Source organism: Podarcis erhardii, assembly GCF_964252035.2.
Source record: "Podarcis erhardii genome assembly, chromosome: 5".
Lineage (NCBI taxonomy): Eukaryota > Metazoa > Chordata > Lepidosauria > Squamata > Lacertidae > Podarcis > Podarcis erhardii.
This window is the reverse complement of record NC_138509.1, coordinates 89,825,333-89,842,977: the sequence shown is the minus strand read 5'-3', so window position 1 is coordinate 89,842,977 and position 17,645 is coordinate 89,825,333. Positions and strand designations below refer to the sequence as shown.

The 17,645-nt window shown below is 47.8% G+C and overlaps 1 long non-coding RNA gene across 1 annotated transcript; it reads left to right on the top strand.

Annotated features, from left to right (window-relative positions):
- Positions 1 to 11,402: 11,402 nt before the first annotated feature.
- LOC309342042 lies at positions 11,403 to 14,521 on the top strand. The gene is made up of 2 exons (XR_014156685.1): positions 11,403 to 11,513; positions 14,048 to 14,521. It is a non-coding gene; the product is annotated as an uncharacterized lncRNA (long non-coding RNA).
- Positions 14,522 to 17,645: the final 3,124 nt, after the last annotated feature.

Below are 17,645 nucleotides of genomic sequence, written 5' to 3'. Positions count from 1 at the left end.
GTGTATATTGTTACTAGCTCTCCTCCCTTAGCAATCAGTGACTTCTTATCTCCTTCTTCTTTCTTAATGGCATCATCCAGCCATTAAGTGAAGTTAAGCATTTCGGACTCCCATTGATTTGAATGGGTGAGCTTTAAGCGTATGCTAAGCTCTGCCATGGAAATCAATAGGAATTAAAAAGGGCTGAACGTCTCGTTTATTCCCTAGTGGTTTTTGATTATTATTTAATCAAGTAAAAAGTGCACTCCATGGCATTGTACAGTCTCCCTTTAAACTATGCAAGAAAGTGGAGAAGGTTCTCCAAATTTCGTTTAAAGACTTGTTGACATTTTTACCATCTCCAGCATGTATACAATATGTTGGCTTATTCATATGCATTAAGCCCCCTCCTTTCACGAGCCAATCCATTTGTCCCGGAATCTGTTTACTTTCCCACTTCCTAGCTAACGATAATTTAGCAGCTGTTACAGAGTTCCAAACCAAATCTTGATGCTCAAATGCATGAGATCCATATGAAGTCCAAACAAAACCTCCTCTGGGCTCAGTAAGGATTCTAGTACATTTTCAGCTGTTTTCTCCCAGAATAATTTAATCTGTTTTCAGACCTTACCCATCCAAAATGTGCACTTTTAGGCTGCAATGCTAAATGCGCTGGGAGTAGTCACATTGAACGGAATGGGACTTTCTTCTGAGTAGATATGCATAGATTTGCACTGTTATGCTTTCTTGTTTTCCATTGGGAGATAAAAAATAAGTGTGTGCTTGAACACTTCATTGTAATCAATGGGGCTTAACAGGGCTTGACCTCGGCAGGATCGTACTGAACAATAATACCAGCAACTGTAGTGTTTATTATTTATATTGTATTTTAAAAATGTCAAGGCTACACTGCCTACAAAATGGTGGTGTGAAAGCCCCACTGGTTCGAATGTCAGATTACTGAGCATCTTGATTTCTTAACCACGGAAATACTGTATTGTTCCCTTGTGTGATTTGCACAACGTGAAACTGAGGATGAGTTGAAGCAGCTGGCTCCCAGCAATAGAAAACATGGAACTTTTGGAGTGACATTCATGGCAACCTGCTCAAGGACAGAACTGATGGCCCACTCTCAAAGGTGATGGACTGTCAGTGTTACGTACTGAAGTTCTCACCCTGGGCCAGCAGGGGGATACTGTAGATAGTTTTCACTCAGGTCCACATATGCAAATAAGGGATTGAAAGTGACATTCAATGATTGGATAGTTACAGAAAGTGTTACAGTTGCATTGTAGTGGAGCTCTATATAAGCAGGCTGGCTGAACCCTTCACTTCAGTTCTGTTCTGGCCTGTGAATAAACAAGAGCTGTTTGAAGAATCGCTGTGTCATCTGATAAGTTCACCCACAACTTAACAGTCAGCATGGCTACCAAATCAGGAGGGATGCGGTGGCACAGGAGACCAGCCAGTGCAGTTCTACCTGATACCATATAGCAGCTCACCCTGAGATGGAGTCACTGGTTCCTGAGGGAAAAGGAGTTTTCAGACTTTCTCTTCCAGGTGTATGCTGAACATGTGAGGGGCTGAACCTGCTGGCCCTTTCTCTTCACCTCACTACTTTCAGCAGACGATTGGGTCTCTACCCACAAAGAGCTGCAAACATGCAGGCTCTTCACATAGTCACGTGCTCTGTACAACCAAGGCTCTAAATTGCATGGAGAAGTAAATAAACTCCACGAGTGCAGAAAGGTCCTTTCAGGTCTTATGGGTGTTCGTTTTACAGGTGGACACTTTTACAATTGTACATCTAAAAATGTAACACGTAGAGAGGTCTTTTTGAGTGATTTCAATGGGTCTGAAATAATAGCAGTTGTTCTGCTGGGTTGCACCTTTTCTGTGGTCTATAATATCACTGGTGCAACTATTACAAAGAAATTATCTCTGGACTATATGGAACTTGCCAAACTGATGGGAGACTCCGAGACCAGAGAAAAGAGACGGTGGAAGAAGACTGGAAGAAGTTTAAAGAATATTTGAAAAAAAATATGTTAATATTTAAATTTTAGAATAGCTTTGGAAGTGGATATAGGCTGTAGGGTTAGAAGTAGAAGATAGTGTATTTTAAAATAGTATTATTTGTAAGTAATAAAATGTGAAGATTTTTATGGTAAAAGTAAGTGTGATAAAAAATGGTTAAAAATTATGATATACGAAACTGCTAAAGATGAGGTAAAATGAAAATCAGATGGGGGGCTTGGGGAAGCTCACCTAACAATGTTTAGAAAAAATAAGGATAAGACAAGAACTTGTTTGTATTTCTGTTTGTATTGTTTATTTGTGTTATAAAATGAAGAAAAAGAAATTATCTCACAGAGGCTGAAGTGTTATAACCTATTTTATAAATACACTACTTTCTTCATCAGTGAATAACTTATCCAAGACCCTTTCCCACATTATCTAAGTGTTAATTTCACCATCTTTCCTCTCTAATAAGAATTAATGCACCTTAGATGTTTATCCTTTGCTGCCCCATTTTAAGAGTTCGGATAGTGTTAATGTAGCATTGAATAGTTTGTTCAGACAAAGCTATGGCTCATCTTTTGTCTCCCATACATTTATTCAGAAGCAGGTACTGAAACAGTTCTCTCGTGCCCCTCCTGGCTCTCTTGGATGCTTCAGGCAAAGTGAGAATGGCAGTGGGCCTTGGGGTGCTGGTAAAGGCCTGTCAGGGCTGAACCACAAGCAGCCATCAGGCAAGAGCCACAGGTCAAGCTAGAGGGGACAAAACAAAGAGCTAGAACAAGCTAGTGCCTATCATAGTCCAGGCAAATCCCAGAGCCTTCATAGCAAAGGTGGGGAACCTGTGGCTTTTCTGACGTTGCTAGACTACAAATCCCATCTTCCCTGACTGTACGCCATGCTGACTGGGGCTGATGGGAGCCAACATCTGGAGGGTCACCTGAAGGGAATGTCCCAGTGCTTGGGTTCTGCTTTGGGGCATCTGATTGGCCAGTGTTGGAATACAGTGGTACCTCGGGTTACATACGCTTCAGGTTACATACGCTTCAGGTTACAGACTCCGATAACCCAGAAATATTGTTTCAGGTTAAGAACTTTGCTTCAGGATGAGAACAGAAATCGTGCTCCGGTGGCATGGCGGCAGCAGGAGGCCCCATTAGCTATAGTGGTGTTTCAGGTTAAGAACAGTTTCAGGTTAAGTAAGGACCTCTGGAACGAATTAAGTTCTTAACCCGAGGTACAACTGTAGATGAGTCATTCATCTGATCTAGAAGGCTCTTTTGCCACACCTTGCTGGGTCCCTCTACAAATTAAGTGGCAAGCACACCATATCATGTAGCAGCAACCCTAGCAGGCCGACCAATACGTTTTCCAAACAGAATTGCTTTGGCACATTTGCAAGGAAGGTATTCTGAGCTCCCGGCCTGTTTCCGCGCCTTTGAGACCCCCCCCCCTGCAGGCTTTTGCCTTGCCAACCTGACTTGGGACGCTCTCGTTCCTTTATTATTTCCCCCTCTTTCACTGCGCTTGATCTATGAAATATACTCGGAGTCGCAAAGTGATTTCATGCTCTTTATTCAGCTCATAGTGGTGAGGAGGAATGAATGAAAGTCCCCTCAAAGTATCTGCCTTATATACATTATTTACACAATGGGCTGCACATGATTGGCTAATTCCGGAATTGTACTGTAAACCAATCAGGTTGTGGATTCACTTCAATCTGGAGCATGATTGGGTGTTCATGCATGATTATTGTTCCTGCCAACCAATCATACTGCTGCATTGTTCTAGGACCAATCAGACTGCTGCATTCTGAATCCTATTGTTCTAGGACCAATCAGACTGCTGCAGTTTGGATCCTATTCGACTCAGTACATAACACCCCTCCCCTCTAAGTTCCAGTCCTGCCCGGGAGGTCGCATTCATAGTCCTCAAGGTACGCTGGCGGCCTACGTGTGCGTTGCGGCCTGGGGTGTTCCCTGGTCCGGGGTTCTGGTTCTGGCTCGTGTTCCAAGGATGCTGGCTGTGATGGGGCTGTTTGGTCTGGCGCAACCGGCTCGCTCAGTCGTGGTTCTGGTTCCGGTGTCCTTTCGGCCTCCCGGGACCTCTCTGTATTTACTGGTTCTGCCTCTCCTGCTGGCCCCTGCTGCTCTATGGGCCTCACTGCCCCACTGTTCCCCTGGGACTCCTCTGACCTGTCCTCCTCCTCCTGGTTTTCTCCCGGGAATCGTCGCCGTATCTGGTCACAGTGGCGGCGCCAGCATTGCCCCCCATCCGTTAGCACCTCGTACGACACGGGGCCAGTGACCCTGGTGACTGTGGCGGGTACCCATGCAGGGCCTGCCCCAAAATTCTTTGCGTACACTGGGTCCTGGGCCTCGAAGGTCCGGGGGTTCCTGCCTTCCCCCACCCCTACCTCATCCTGAGCTCTATCGGGGTGAAGGCGGTCCAATCTGATTGCAAGGCGCCGACCCATTAGTAGTTCAGCGGGGCTCCGGCCAGTCGTTGAGCTGGGGGTGCTGTGCTGTGCTAGAAGGAATGTGGCAAGGCGGTACTCCCAATCCCCTTGCGTCATGCGGCGAAGGGTGTCCTTGGTGGTCCGCACCATGCGTTCTGCTTGGCCATTGGTGGCAGGGTGGAATGGCGCCGAACGGATGTGGCGGATGGCGTTCTGCGCTGTGAAGGTTTGGAATTCTCCTGACGTAAATGCAGTCCCGTTGTCTGAGACGAGAGTGTCAGGGAGCCCGTGCGTTGCAAACAGCCTGCGTAGTACCCGGATGGCTGCGGATGTAGAAGTGGATGGTACCAGTGCGACTTCCAGCCATTTGGTGTAGGAGTCCACCACTATGAAGAATGTTTTCCCCTGAAAGGGGCCAGCGAAGTCCACATGCAGGCGTGACCATGGTGCTCGGGCAGACTCCCAGGACTGGACTGGGGCCCTTGGGGGATCTGGGCGGGATTCTTGGCAGGCCTGGCAGTGTTTGACCCAGGCCTCTATCTCTCCGTCGATCCCCGGCCACCACACATAACTCCTGGCAAGGGCCTTCATTCTTACTACCCCTGGGTGTGTCTCGTGTAGGGCTGTGAGGACCCTTTTGCGGAGGGGCTGGGGAACAACGACCCTGCTTCCCCATAACAGGCACCCCTTGTGGGCCGACAGTTCATGTTTGCGGGTTGTGTAGCTGGCGAATTCTGGCCCGGGGCTGCTGCTGGGCCATCCCCTCCACACCCAGTCCAGGACCCGGGAGATGACCCTATCTTTCTTGGAATGGTGTGCAACTTCTTGTGCCTGAATGGGGCGGTCGGGAAGCAGCTCCAGGCTCATAACCTCTTGTGCAGGTGCCGGGTCGGGGCCTGTTTCTGGTAGTGGTAGCCTGCTGAGGGCGTCCGCATGGCCCATCGCCTTCCCAGGGCGGTGAATCAGTGCATACTGGTAGCTGGCAAGGAAAATTGACCACCTGAGGACACGAGGAGACAGCACTTGGGGGGTCTGCTTTTCGGGGGCAAACAAGCCAAGCAACGGTTTGTGGTCAGTCACCACGGTGAAGGGCCGCCCATACAAGAAATCATGGAATTTTTTTACTCCCTTCACGATTGCCAGGCCCTCCTTGTCGATTTGTGAGTAGTTCCGCTCGGTTGCGTTGAGTGTCTGGGAAAAGTATGCCACCGGTACCTCTCTTCCATCTGGGAGTTGGTGTCCCAGGACAGCGCCAATGCCATAGGGTGAGGCGTCGCATGCTAGCACCACCGGCAGCCTCTCGTCGAAGTGTGCCAAGACCGAGTTTGAGACAAGCAAGTCCTTGACTGCCTGGAATGCGGCCTCCTGGCGATGGCCCCACACCCAAGGGGCCCGCTTGTCCAGGAGTCTGTGTAGGGGCTCCGCTACCGCCGCCTTGTGGGGAAGGAAGGAATGGTAAAAGTTCAATAGTCCCAAGAAGGCCTGAAGTTCAGTCTTGTTCTTGGGCGCTGGGGCATCACAAATGGCCCGTACCTTGTCCCCAGTCGGGTGGACCCCTTCTGCGTCCACCATGAATCCCAGAAAGTCCACCTGGGGCACTCCTAGTAGACATTTTTCCCGCTTTACCTTGAGACCCGCTGTCTGGAAACGGTGCAGAACGGTGCGGAGGCGGTCCTCAAACTCCTCTGGTGTGGGCCCGGCAATCAACACATCATCGAAGAAGGGGGTGACGCCAGGAATCCCTTTAAGGAGAGAGTCCATTAGATTCTGGAATATGCCTGGTGCCACGCTGACACCGAATTGCAGCCGCTTTACCCTGAATGCTCCTCTGTGCGTCACAATCGTCTGTGCCTCTGCTGTTGCCTCATCTACTGGCAGCTGTTGATATGCTTGGGCCAAGTCCAGCTTGCCAAAAATTTTCGACCCAGCCAGGGTGGCAAGGACATGGCTGACCACTGGCACTGGGTATGCATGGGCCGTGAGGGCCTTGTTTATGGTACATTTGTAGTCTGCGCAGATGCGGACTGAGCCATTAGGCTTGACAGGTGTGACGATTGGGGTTTCCCAGGGGGCATTAGGTACCGGTTCCAGCACTCCTTGCTCCACGAGCCGGTCCAATTCCTCGTCTATACGGGGTTTCAGAGCGAACGGGACCCGGCGGGCCTTGAGCCTGACTGGTCGTACTGCGGGGTCAAGCTGTAGAGCAATGGGGGGGCCCGTATACTGTCCCAATTTCCCATCGAAAACCCCCGGAAATTCCTTGCATATGGCGTCCACGTCCACTTGTAAGCTAGTGTGGTTCACCCCGGTGACAGCTAGCCCCAGTGGTCCAAACCATGCCAATCCCAGTAAGCTAATGTAGGGGCCCTTGACCACAAGCAAGTCCAGTTGCCGCGTCCGCCCTCGGTATTGCACCCTGAAGGTCCCCACCCCCATTGTGGGGACCTTACGTTTCTGGAAGTCCCGGAGGGTGAATGGGGCCGGCCTGAGTTTGGGACCCCCAGTAGGACACAGTTTCCTTAAGGTCCTTGCCGAGATTATGGATAGAGTTGAACCCGTGTCAAGCTCCATGCGGCATGGGGCCCCCTCTATCTGTACCTCTACATAAATTTTCTCTATGTTGGGGTGGGGCAACTGGTATACCTGGAAGTCCGTGAGCTCTGTCGAGTTGCCTTGGTGCGTTGGGCCCCGGGACCTGGGGTTCTTGGATTGGTCGTCTGATGCCTGGTGTCGGGTGGGCCGAGCCCGACACACCCGGGCGATGTGTCCCGATTTTCTGCACTGTCTGCACTCTGCATTGCGGAAACGGCAGGTCCTCCTCTCATGACTTTCTCCACAGCTTGCGCAGTTCCCTCCTTCTCGTCGAGGCAGCTGTGGTATGTGGGCTGCTTGAGTGCGCTGCTGTACTCGGTGCACCTCCTCCCTGTCAGATCCTGAGTCGTCGGTGAGGTCTTCATGGTGGACCCTCGGTTGGGACGGCTGGCTCGGCCGTGCCTCTTGTGTCGACCTCTCGGCAGCTTCCGTTGCCAGGGCCTCCTCCAGAGCGACCTGGAACGTTAGGTTCTTCTTAGCGTAGAGGCGTCGTTGCAGCTTCTCATCCCTCAGGCCACCGACGAGGCGGTCACGAAGCATGTTCTCCAGCTCTGAGAAGTTGCAGAACCGGGCGGCTTGGCGGAGAGAGGTCACAAACCCAGTTATGGTTTCCCCAGGGGCTTGCCGCTTTGCGTAGAAGGCATTTCGACGAGCCACCACTGAGGGCTGTGGCGAAAAGTGCCCCTTCAGCTGTTCCATTATTGTTTTGTATGGAACAGTAGCAACGTCTTCAGGCGCAAGGAGAGCCCGGGCGATTTCAAATGTCTCCTCTCCGCAGACGCTGAAGAATATTGCCCTCTTCTTGGCGTCTTCATCATCGGTGACCCCTTTGGCTTCTAGGAGGAAGGTGAAACGGGAGGCGTACGCTTCCCAGTCTCCAGATGCTGGGTTGAACGGCGAGAAGTTGCTGTCAGTTGCCATTCTGAGTTCCTTGTGTCCCGGAGCTGAAGCCTGGATACACGGTGCGAGGCAGCGGTGCGGCAGGTGGCGGTGCTGCGGTGCTGTGTGTGGCAGTCAGCTCAGCGGGATCCCACCTTCGTCGCCAGTGAAATATACTCGGAGTCGCAAAGTGATTTCATGCTCTTTATTCAGCTCATAGTGGTGAGGAGGAATGAATGAAAGTCCCCTCAAAGTATCTGCCTTATATACATTATTTACACAATGGGCTGCACATGATTGGCTAATTCCGGAATTGTACTGTAAACCAATCAGGTTGTGGATTCACTTCAATCTGGAGCATGATTGGGTGGTTCCTGCCAACCAATCATACTGCTGCATTGTTCTAGGACCAATCAGACTGCTGCATTCTGAATCCTATTGTTCTAGGACCAATCAGACTGCTGCAGTTTGGATCCTATTCGACTCAGTACATAACACCCTAACTGTCTAGTAAGCTCTGGCTGTTCCGTAAAGTCAGTCCCCAGAGTACGCAACAGCAATTTCCCTCCATAAAGCTGTTACAGCCTTTGAAATATATGAAAACATTATGACAATCGTTATTAGTATGAATTACCAGGAAAACAGAACATTAGCCACATCTGTTAGAAAGAGGAAACCTTTTTGTTTTTTGTTTGTTTCGCAGCCCCCTGCTTTAATTTTTAAATAAATAACCAATGTGGCGGGTTTTCTCCCCCGTCCCTCCCTCTCCTGCTCTCCCCGGGAACATGAAGGATGAATCTGTAAAAGCAAAGGCTTGTGACGGATCTCCCTTCTCTGCTCAGCAACATGCATGTGGAAAGCCTCGGATTATATTGTGCCAGCTCACTCCCAGAGTTCTGCGAAGAATGAGGCTGGTGATAAATGGTGGAACTTTTCATTTTTGGTTGGGAAAAAAAACCACCAGCCCTAAAGAGCTTCTAAAAGCAGTGAGGGGAGGAGAGCTAGAGTGAGAGCAAGATAATGTGTTCCTAGCCTCTTCATGACACTTGCCTTTCAGATAATTGTCATTTGTCATCTTAATTTACTTGAGAGATACATCTGAAGGCAGCTCTGCGAAATCAAAACCTGGGGTTTTCAACAGGCATTTAATGAATATCTCTTGCTAGTGCATAGATTTCTTTTCTTTGTTTTACGCCTGCCATTTGTTACTACGGTCTCGCTTCTTTTCATTTCTTTCTTTTAATCTATTATGAATATGAATTTGCTTTATGAACTGGCTAATTATCCCATAGCCTTTCCCAGAGAAAAAGAGGCATCTTTGCTAGGAAAGTAATGGAACATAATAGGAGTTATTTTCCATCCACTCTTCTTCTTGGGAATAATTTTAGTCAGTCATTTTTTATTTTTTTTAGTCAGCCATGATATTTTTGAGAGTGTCGGAGTGCAGTTCCAGCACCTCTCAGGTGGGCGCCATTGCGTGCCGCCGCTCCCCCCGCCTGGTTCTTGCCTTTAGGTATTTCTGAGAAGCCCCAAATGAACATTTCAAGTCAAAACAGAAGCTGGCCAGCATGTGCGAGTCTACTCATTTTAGATCTCTGACTCCAACTAGCTCCTAGCCTTCCCTAACCACGATTGGTCAAGCTACAGGGCAGGGCCAATTCGTATTTCCTTTTCTTCAATCCGTCTCCTGTGTAGCGGCAGCAGGCTTTAAGCTTTCCAGCAAGGCCTCTACCGTTGCACACACACATTTGCATGACGGCCCTTCCTTCATCTAGCCTAACCTTCTGAGATCAGGATTTGGGGGCCCAAATCTTGCATCTCATGAATCATGCACTTTAGGTAAAGGTAAAGGGACCCCTGACCATTAGGTCCAGTTGTGGCTGATTCTGGGGTTGCGGTGCTCATCTCGCTTTATTGGCCGAGGGAGCCGGCGTACAGCTTCTGGGTCATGTGGCCAGCATGACTAAGCCACTTCTGGCGAACCAGAGCAGCGCACGGAAACGCCGTTTACCTTCCCGCTGGAGTGGTACCTATTTATCTACTTGCACTTTGACGTGCTTTCGAACTGCTAGGTTGGCAGGAGCAGGGACTGAGCAACGGGAGCTCACCCCGTCGCGGGGATTCGAACCGCCGACCTACTGATCGGCAAGCCCTAGGCTCAGTGGTTTAGACCACAGTGCCACTCGCGTCCCCATCATGCACTTTACTGCTAAGCTATATGGCTGTTCTTCCAAGAAAGATTGCTGTACAGCTGCTCTTCCATGCGTGGCTTCCTGCAGAAAGTGTGTTATTCACTCTTTTGCTTTCCTGTACATGTGATAATAAGTATGTAACCAAGTTGTTAACTTGGTGGAACATACCCTTTCCAAATATTTGGAATACTTACGAAATCTCTGCTACAAATCTGCACGTGGCCTTTCTGCGGACGCACACCAGATGTTCCCCGTTTATGACGTTAAATTCCTTCCTTTCATTACCTCCCGCAAAACGAGGCTGGTGGAACATTTCCACTCTCTGCCCATATTTCTTCTCTGGGTTCAGAGAGACCTCACCTAATTAATGAGGGGGGGGGATCCACCCACCCCTTCCCATTCAAACAAAGCTCGAAAGAATTGTCTGCATACCTGCCAGGAAGAAGAAGACATAAAGAGCAACTGATTCACACAGCCATTCTGAGTCAAATTCAGATTAAACAGCATTATGAAAGGGACTCTATAGCAGGAAATGTCTCCACTGGTGAGACATTGGCTGGCTTCTGGTGGCATCAGAATATGGCATCCTTAGGCAGCCACCATGGTTACATCACCAGGTTGCTGTCAATACCTGCCCCAGAATCACCTTTATACATTTTACAGTCAAGCTGCTGTCTGAGAGCTGTCATTTCATTTGCTATGGTGCCCTCCAAATGAGATAACCCTGAGGCACTTTCAGAATATAGGCTCCCCAGTGCGGTGGAGGCTCTGTCTGAGAGATGCCATTTTGATTCCCCCCTAGGGTAGGGTTTACTTTGGGGGTGTTGCTGGAAAACATTGCTGCTGTCCGCCATTACTGCCACTGCAACTCGGCACGTCCATCCATCAGGGGACCCACTGTTATGTACTGAAGTTCTCACCCTGGGCCAGCAGGGGGATACTGTAGATAGTTTTCACTCAGGTCCACATATGCAAATAAGGAATTGAAAGTGACGTTCAGTGATTGGATAGTTACAGAAAGTTGTTACTGTTGCTTTGTAGTTGAACTCTATATAAGCAGGTTGGCTGAACCCTTCAACCCAGTTCTGTTCTGGCCTGTGAATAAACAAGAGCTGTCTGAAGAATTGCTGTGTCGTCTGATATGTCCACCCACAACTTAACACCCGCTACGGTTTGGAGGGGTCCACCGGAGGTCATTTGGTGAACAGGAGCTGAAAAGTGGAACCAGTCCTGCTATTGGACCACTTGGTCCCTTCTGGTTATGATTCTTGCACAGAACGCTGAAGCAATCCAACATTCCAATTGCCGCAATAGCCCACTGGATGCCTCCAGGAAGCTTGCAGTTGGGTTATGAAAAGAGACAGTTCCACCCTGCTGCTGTTCCCCGGTAACAGGTATTCAGAGCATTGCCGGATTTATGTATAAGCTAAAGAAGCTATAGCTTAGGGCCCCACTCTATTGGGTGGGGCAAAAAAATTAAAGGAAAAAAACAGGATGTACATTTCCAAAATACAAGATAAAAAACAAATGAAATGGCTTTAGATACCTATTAGGTCCAAAAATTACCATACAGCATATATTCAACACAAAAAACAGTGACAATTTGCTGTTGACAAAGGACAGCTGGACATATAAAGGTCCCATTACCTTCAGTAGCTTAGGGCCTCGTCAAACCTAAGTCAGGGCCTGATTCAGAGGCATACTGTGCTGACAGCTGTATGGGAATTGTTTTTAATTGTTTTATCTCTTGTGCATGTGCCACCTGGGCTTCTTTGGGAGGAAGGATGGAATGAATAAACAACAACAACAACAGTTGTTATTGGCACCTGTCCATCTCAAGAGAGAATGGAGTGCATTCGCAGCACTGAAGAGATCTCCCAGGGGTGCAAGCCTGGGCAATGTGTCCTGGGCTGCCCTCTCAGCCTCATCGTCCAAAGGAAAGGAGTACAATATGTTTGGTGCCACCTTGGCTACAGGAGTTGCCAGAAGGGGGCATACAAGGCACCATCCAACCGTCTTAGGGACTCCACTCCAAATTTGTGAAGGCTTTGCTTGTTAGCCTTTTCTTCTCCTAAAGATATCCAACCAGGCAGCAGAGGTTTCGGGTCAGTTTTCCTTCTACATGGGCTACCTTCAGGTTGATGAGCCCCATCTGCCCATCACTTGCCTCTACAGCACAAGCAGAAACTGCCTTCTTGACCATTGGACCACCTATTGGTTTCATCTGCTCAGTCCACCGTTGCCGGTCTTCACATGCAGGAAAAGTCCCTAACTCATAAAAATAGGAATAATCAATCAAGTATGTATGTATGTATGTATATATGTATGTATGTATGTATGTAAGAATTGATGCTTTTGAATTATGGTGCTGGAGGAGAGTCTTGAGAGTCCAATGGACTGCAAGAAGATCAAACCTATCCATTCTTAAGAAAATCAGCCCTGAGTGCTCACTGGAAGGACAGATCCTGAAGCTGAGGCTCCAATACTTTGGCAACCTCATGAGAAGAGAAGACTCCCTGGAAAAGACCCTGATGTTGGGAAAGATTGAGGGCACTGTCGGAATTCAAGCCTATATCAGTAGTAACTGGCAACTCTCCAGGCACCTGGCTTGATCTCCTGTTGACCTCCCTGGATGCATTCCCCAGCAAGATCCAGGCTTCCAGGCTAGGTCGCGATAGACAATTCTTCTCAGCGTGAGAAGAACACACCCCCTCTTTCCTGCCCCCCCCCGGCAGGGGAAAGAGATAGACAGAAACGTATTTACATGCCTTTATTTCTGTCTTTGCAGCATTACAAAAAACATGACTGCTCTCTTCAAGCTCCAGCAGTCGAGAGACTAACACATCCTGTACTTCCTGTACAGGAACAAGAGGAAGAGCTCATATTACACTCTGAGCTAATTCCGGTGCTTCGCACTGTGAATTGACTGTCCCTCTGTTTCCCACGGAACAGTCCCAACATTCCATCATGTGATGTTTTCAAGCTAGCAATTTGCAGCTGCATTGCATCCATATCGTAACAGGCACAAGGAGAAGGGGGTGACAGAGGACGAGATGGTTGGACAGTGTTCTCGAAGCTACCAACATCAGTTTGACCAAACAGCGAGAGGCAGTGGAAGACAGGAGTGCCTGGCGTGCTCTGGTCCATGGGTCACGAAGAGTCAGACACGACTAGATGACTAATCAACAACAACTATGTATGTATGTATGTATGTATGTATGTATGTATGTATGTATGTATTAAATCTGTATACCGCCCTTCATGCAAAGATCACAGAGCGGTTTACAGCAAATGCTGAGGTTCCATATAGCCATCCTGACTTAACAGCCATTGATAACAAATTGCATTCTCCTGAATGGCATTGTAATTTCTACGCCATGTTGGAGGCACTGTGCCTCTAAATTGCATTTGTCAGGCAGTAAGAGTGGGAGAGGGCTATTGCATTCATGTTCTAGCCTGCAGGCTTCCCATAGGCATCTGACTGGCTGCTGGAAAAACAGGATGCAGAATTAGGTGGGCCTTTGGCCTGATCCACCAGGCCTGCAGCTTTATTGAAATTTCTCCAAATCCAATGGAAGCAAGGGAGGGAATCTGAGGGCCATGTTGCATTTCAGTGGGCAGACTGTGCAATGGCTTTACCATGCCTGAATACAGCACTAGGCTTGCACAATCTCTGCTTAATACAGGTTTAGTGACCATGGCTTTGAGTTAGCATAATTACAACCATCTATCCCTACATTGATAGCATCCTGTTTGGCATTAGGAACGTTGGGTTATGTAACTTGCTTGTGTTACTTGTGGTTGGATGATTACATGTCACATGTTCCCTTTTAGCCAGAACTTCTGAAGCAAATTAAACAGCCACATGGCCAACATAAACCATGCTAGAACCTTAGTCGCTTCATTGACTTTTCTTTCCTTCTTTCAGCGCAGTTCCCACCATGTGCTTCCTGGATGAATAATATTATACTCCAATTTAATTCATAAATGTTGAAGGCACCACTTGTTTCAGCTGTAAGATCTGATTGGAGAAGACGGAATGCAAGCTTAACTGCTGAGTGCTTGGCAATTTGTAAAAGACCAAATCTTAAAAACTCAGCTACATGGAAATTAATCCCTTTGATCGTAGGGGAGCTTAATTGTTAAGAGAGAATGCTTAGGACTGCAGCTCAGAACCATCTATTTATGAGTGAAGCCTGGAATGTATTGTAATAATTATCCAACAACTGCTCCAACCAATAGGTAGAACTGTTTCATGTCCTTTGTGCTTAACTAAGGTTCTGTGTCTCGTCTTGCTATTGTTCTGTCTTGTGGTTTTCTCTTGGAGATGTTCCTGGAACGATTAGATCTACGCTGGAGACTGAGCTTGCAGATCTCTAACAAAAGTTGTTCTTCTAAACAAGTTTTGCAATATCTCCGACAAAGATCACGTGTTTTGTGATCAGCAACTGAAAATCTTCTGAGCCTTTCTAATATACATATTTATTTACTGCAACGTAATACAGCACCATTGCACTTGGTTTTCAAACTGTGTTCTGGACCTTCCTTGTGTTTCTTGAAAAGCTAGGATCCACACCACATGGAAATCAGAAATTAACTTTTGCCCACTCAGTCTCAATCTCACAACCACCCACCAGCTTCTGTTTACCCTGGGAGAGAAGCTTCCATTTCTACCAATGGAAGAATGTCATCTGGAAAGTTTCTCCTTGGGCACAGTGAGATATAATCTGAATGAACCAGTCCATGAGTGAATGAATGAATGAATGAATGAATGAATGAATGAATCAGTGAAGGGCACAGCCCTGTTCAGTCAAGCAAAGGAGTCGCTGTATGGAAGAGTGGGAATTGTGAATTGTGCCTCCTCGATAGCAACCTCCATGTGCTAGTTCAGTGCTACACTGCACATAGCTCTATATAGGCACTTTCCGTGTGACTGGGGGTGAGGCAAATGGGCACAATCCTGGCCACCTTCCTCATACACATTACAGTCATAGGAAGCTGCCTTATATCAGGTCAGACCATGGGTTAATCTACACTGAGCATGGGGAACCAGATGTCATTAGACATCTCCCATCATCCTTGACGATTAGCCATGCTGACTGTGGCTCAAGGCAGTTCGACAGCATCTAGAGGGCCACATGTTTCCCATCTCTGGTCTACACTGACTGACAACAGCTCTCTGCTCCATGGTTTTGGATCAGAGTATTTCCCAGCCTTGTGTGGGGATGCTGGGTACTCAACCTGGGACCTTTTATTTGCAAGGCCTCTGCCACTGCCCCAAGAGTGGGCCTTTGTCCAGAACGAGCCAGCAGTAAATCACACGGAGTAAGTGAAGTTAACTCTTTATTAGGAAAAAAAACAGGACCTGCACAGGATTGCCAGGTCTAATGAGCACTGCAACTCTTCTTCAGTAGTTCTTGATCCTGTGATGCAGCTGCAAAGACTGAAGGTCTCCACCTTCCCACAGCTGCCTAAGCCTCCTCCTCTCCAGGGTTTTACCCCCATGCAATCTGAGACTGCATCAACGTATCTGCCTTTGCTCCTCCCGTTTCATGTCTCTCTGGGTTCTGGGAGACCAGGGGGAAGGGGAGCTTGTCACAACAGGAGAGGGAGACACCCTTGCCTCTTCACCAGCCTGACTCATCTCTGCCTCTTTGCCTCCTTCATCTAAGGTTGCCATATTTCAATAGGTAAAAATCCAAACACAAAAAGTTGTGGGTGATCCATAAAGTTGCAAATCTTATCCCCCAGGATAGGCATGTAGGCCCCCCAATAGAGGCCATGTCTGGGATTTCCTGGACTTATAGAAATCCTACCCTCAGCCCACTGTCTGCTTCTGTTTCTCGACTTCTCTCCATCATAGACTCTCCCTTCTCGCTAAGGCCTATTACCTCTGCAGCCTGTGGGGAACATGTTGTTGAAGCAAAGACTGAAGACTGTAGACCCTCCAAGTGTCTCTATTACCCAGGGACAGTCCTGATTCTGATTTCATCCCAGAATGTCCCTCTTTTCCTTAGGACATCTCTATCTTCAACAAATTTTGGAGGGTATGGAGCTATGAGACTCCCAAGCCAAGGAGATAAATAACTATACAACCTTTAGAAGACATCTGAAGGCAGCCCTGTACAGGGGTTTTTTTTTTAATGTTTAATGTTTAGTTTTGTTTTTTATATGTGTTGGAAGCTATCCAGAGTGGCTGGGGCAACCCAGTCAGATGGGCAGGGTGTTGTTGTTGTTGTTGTTGTTGTTGTTGTTGTTGTTGTTATCATTATTAAATGGGACATCGGAGAGGGTATGAGACTGCCTGCATCTCCTTCTTCCTGTCCAGCTCCCTGCCCCCTTTCAGTCCCAAATAACACTGGAAGCCCTGTCCCAATTTGGGGCTATCTCCACAGCAGGTGGTGCTGTGAGTTAAACCACAGAGCCTAGGGCTTGCTGATCAGAAGGTCGGTGGTTCGAATCCTCACGACGGGGTGAGCTCCCGTTGCTCCTGACAACCTAGCAGTTTGAAAGCACGTCAAAGTGCAAGTAGATAAAGAGGTACCACTCCGGTGGGAAGGTAAACGGCGTTTCCGTGCACTATTCTGGTTCACCAGAAGCGGCTTAGTCATGGTGGCCACATGACCCGGAAAGTGTACACCGGCTCCCTCAGCCAGTAAAGTGAGATGAGTGCCGCAACCCCAGAGTTGTCCGCGACTGGACCTAATGGTCAGGGGTCCCTTTACCTTTACCTTTACCTTTACCTTTGCCTTTACCTTTACCTTTACCTTTACCACGTGACTCATCTGAATTCTGGAATGACCCAAATCAATTTGTTCCATGCTTCAGTGTGGTCCTATTGAAAAGCACTGAAGCCATACGGGGCACCAATTCACCTAAGAAGCTTGCCATATTATAACTGCCACAGTGTGGGCGGATTTAAATGTGCATCCATGCACAAAGATAACCCTCAATTTTTAATGCCAGAAAGTATTGTTATTGAAGGCTAGGATTTTTATCCTTCCTTGAATATACGAACAAACAGCCTAACAGAAAGAAAGAGAGAGAGAGAGAGAGAGAGAGAGAAATCATTCCTTTCCTTTATGGAAATAAGAATTCCTTTCAGGTCTTTTGACTTACATTTGGTCTGCGTCTGGCAAAATGTTAAGACGATAGATTACCAGAGAATGGGGAAGGGGTGGAGGGACTTTTATATGACAACCAGATCAGCTTTCATCTGGTGATTCAATTGCAGCTCCCTCTCTGCCTCACCCAGGCAGCTGAATTCAATTGACGGGACATTAAACTGCAGCATATAGGGATCACCAATACACACACCAGACATCTTAAAATTGTAAAGCACCAACAAGAGGAAGCTCTTTCAAATCCATGTGCAAAGCTACAAGACTTCAATAAACAAAGAAAGAAAAATATGGGCAATGGCAGCTACATTCGAGTATACAACCTGGGTACACAAACAACTGAGCTGTACACTCGTACAGTTATTCACATGTAATGTTCAATGACTGACACTCTAGGCACCTGTA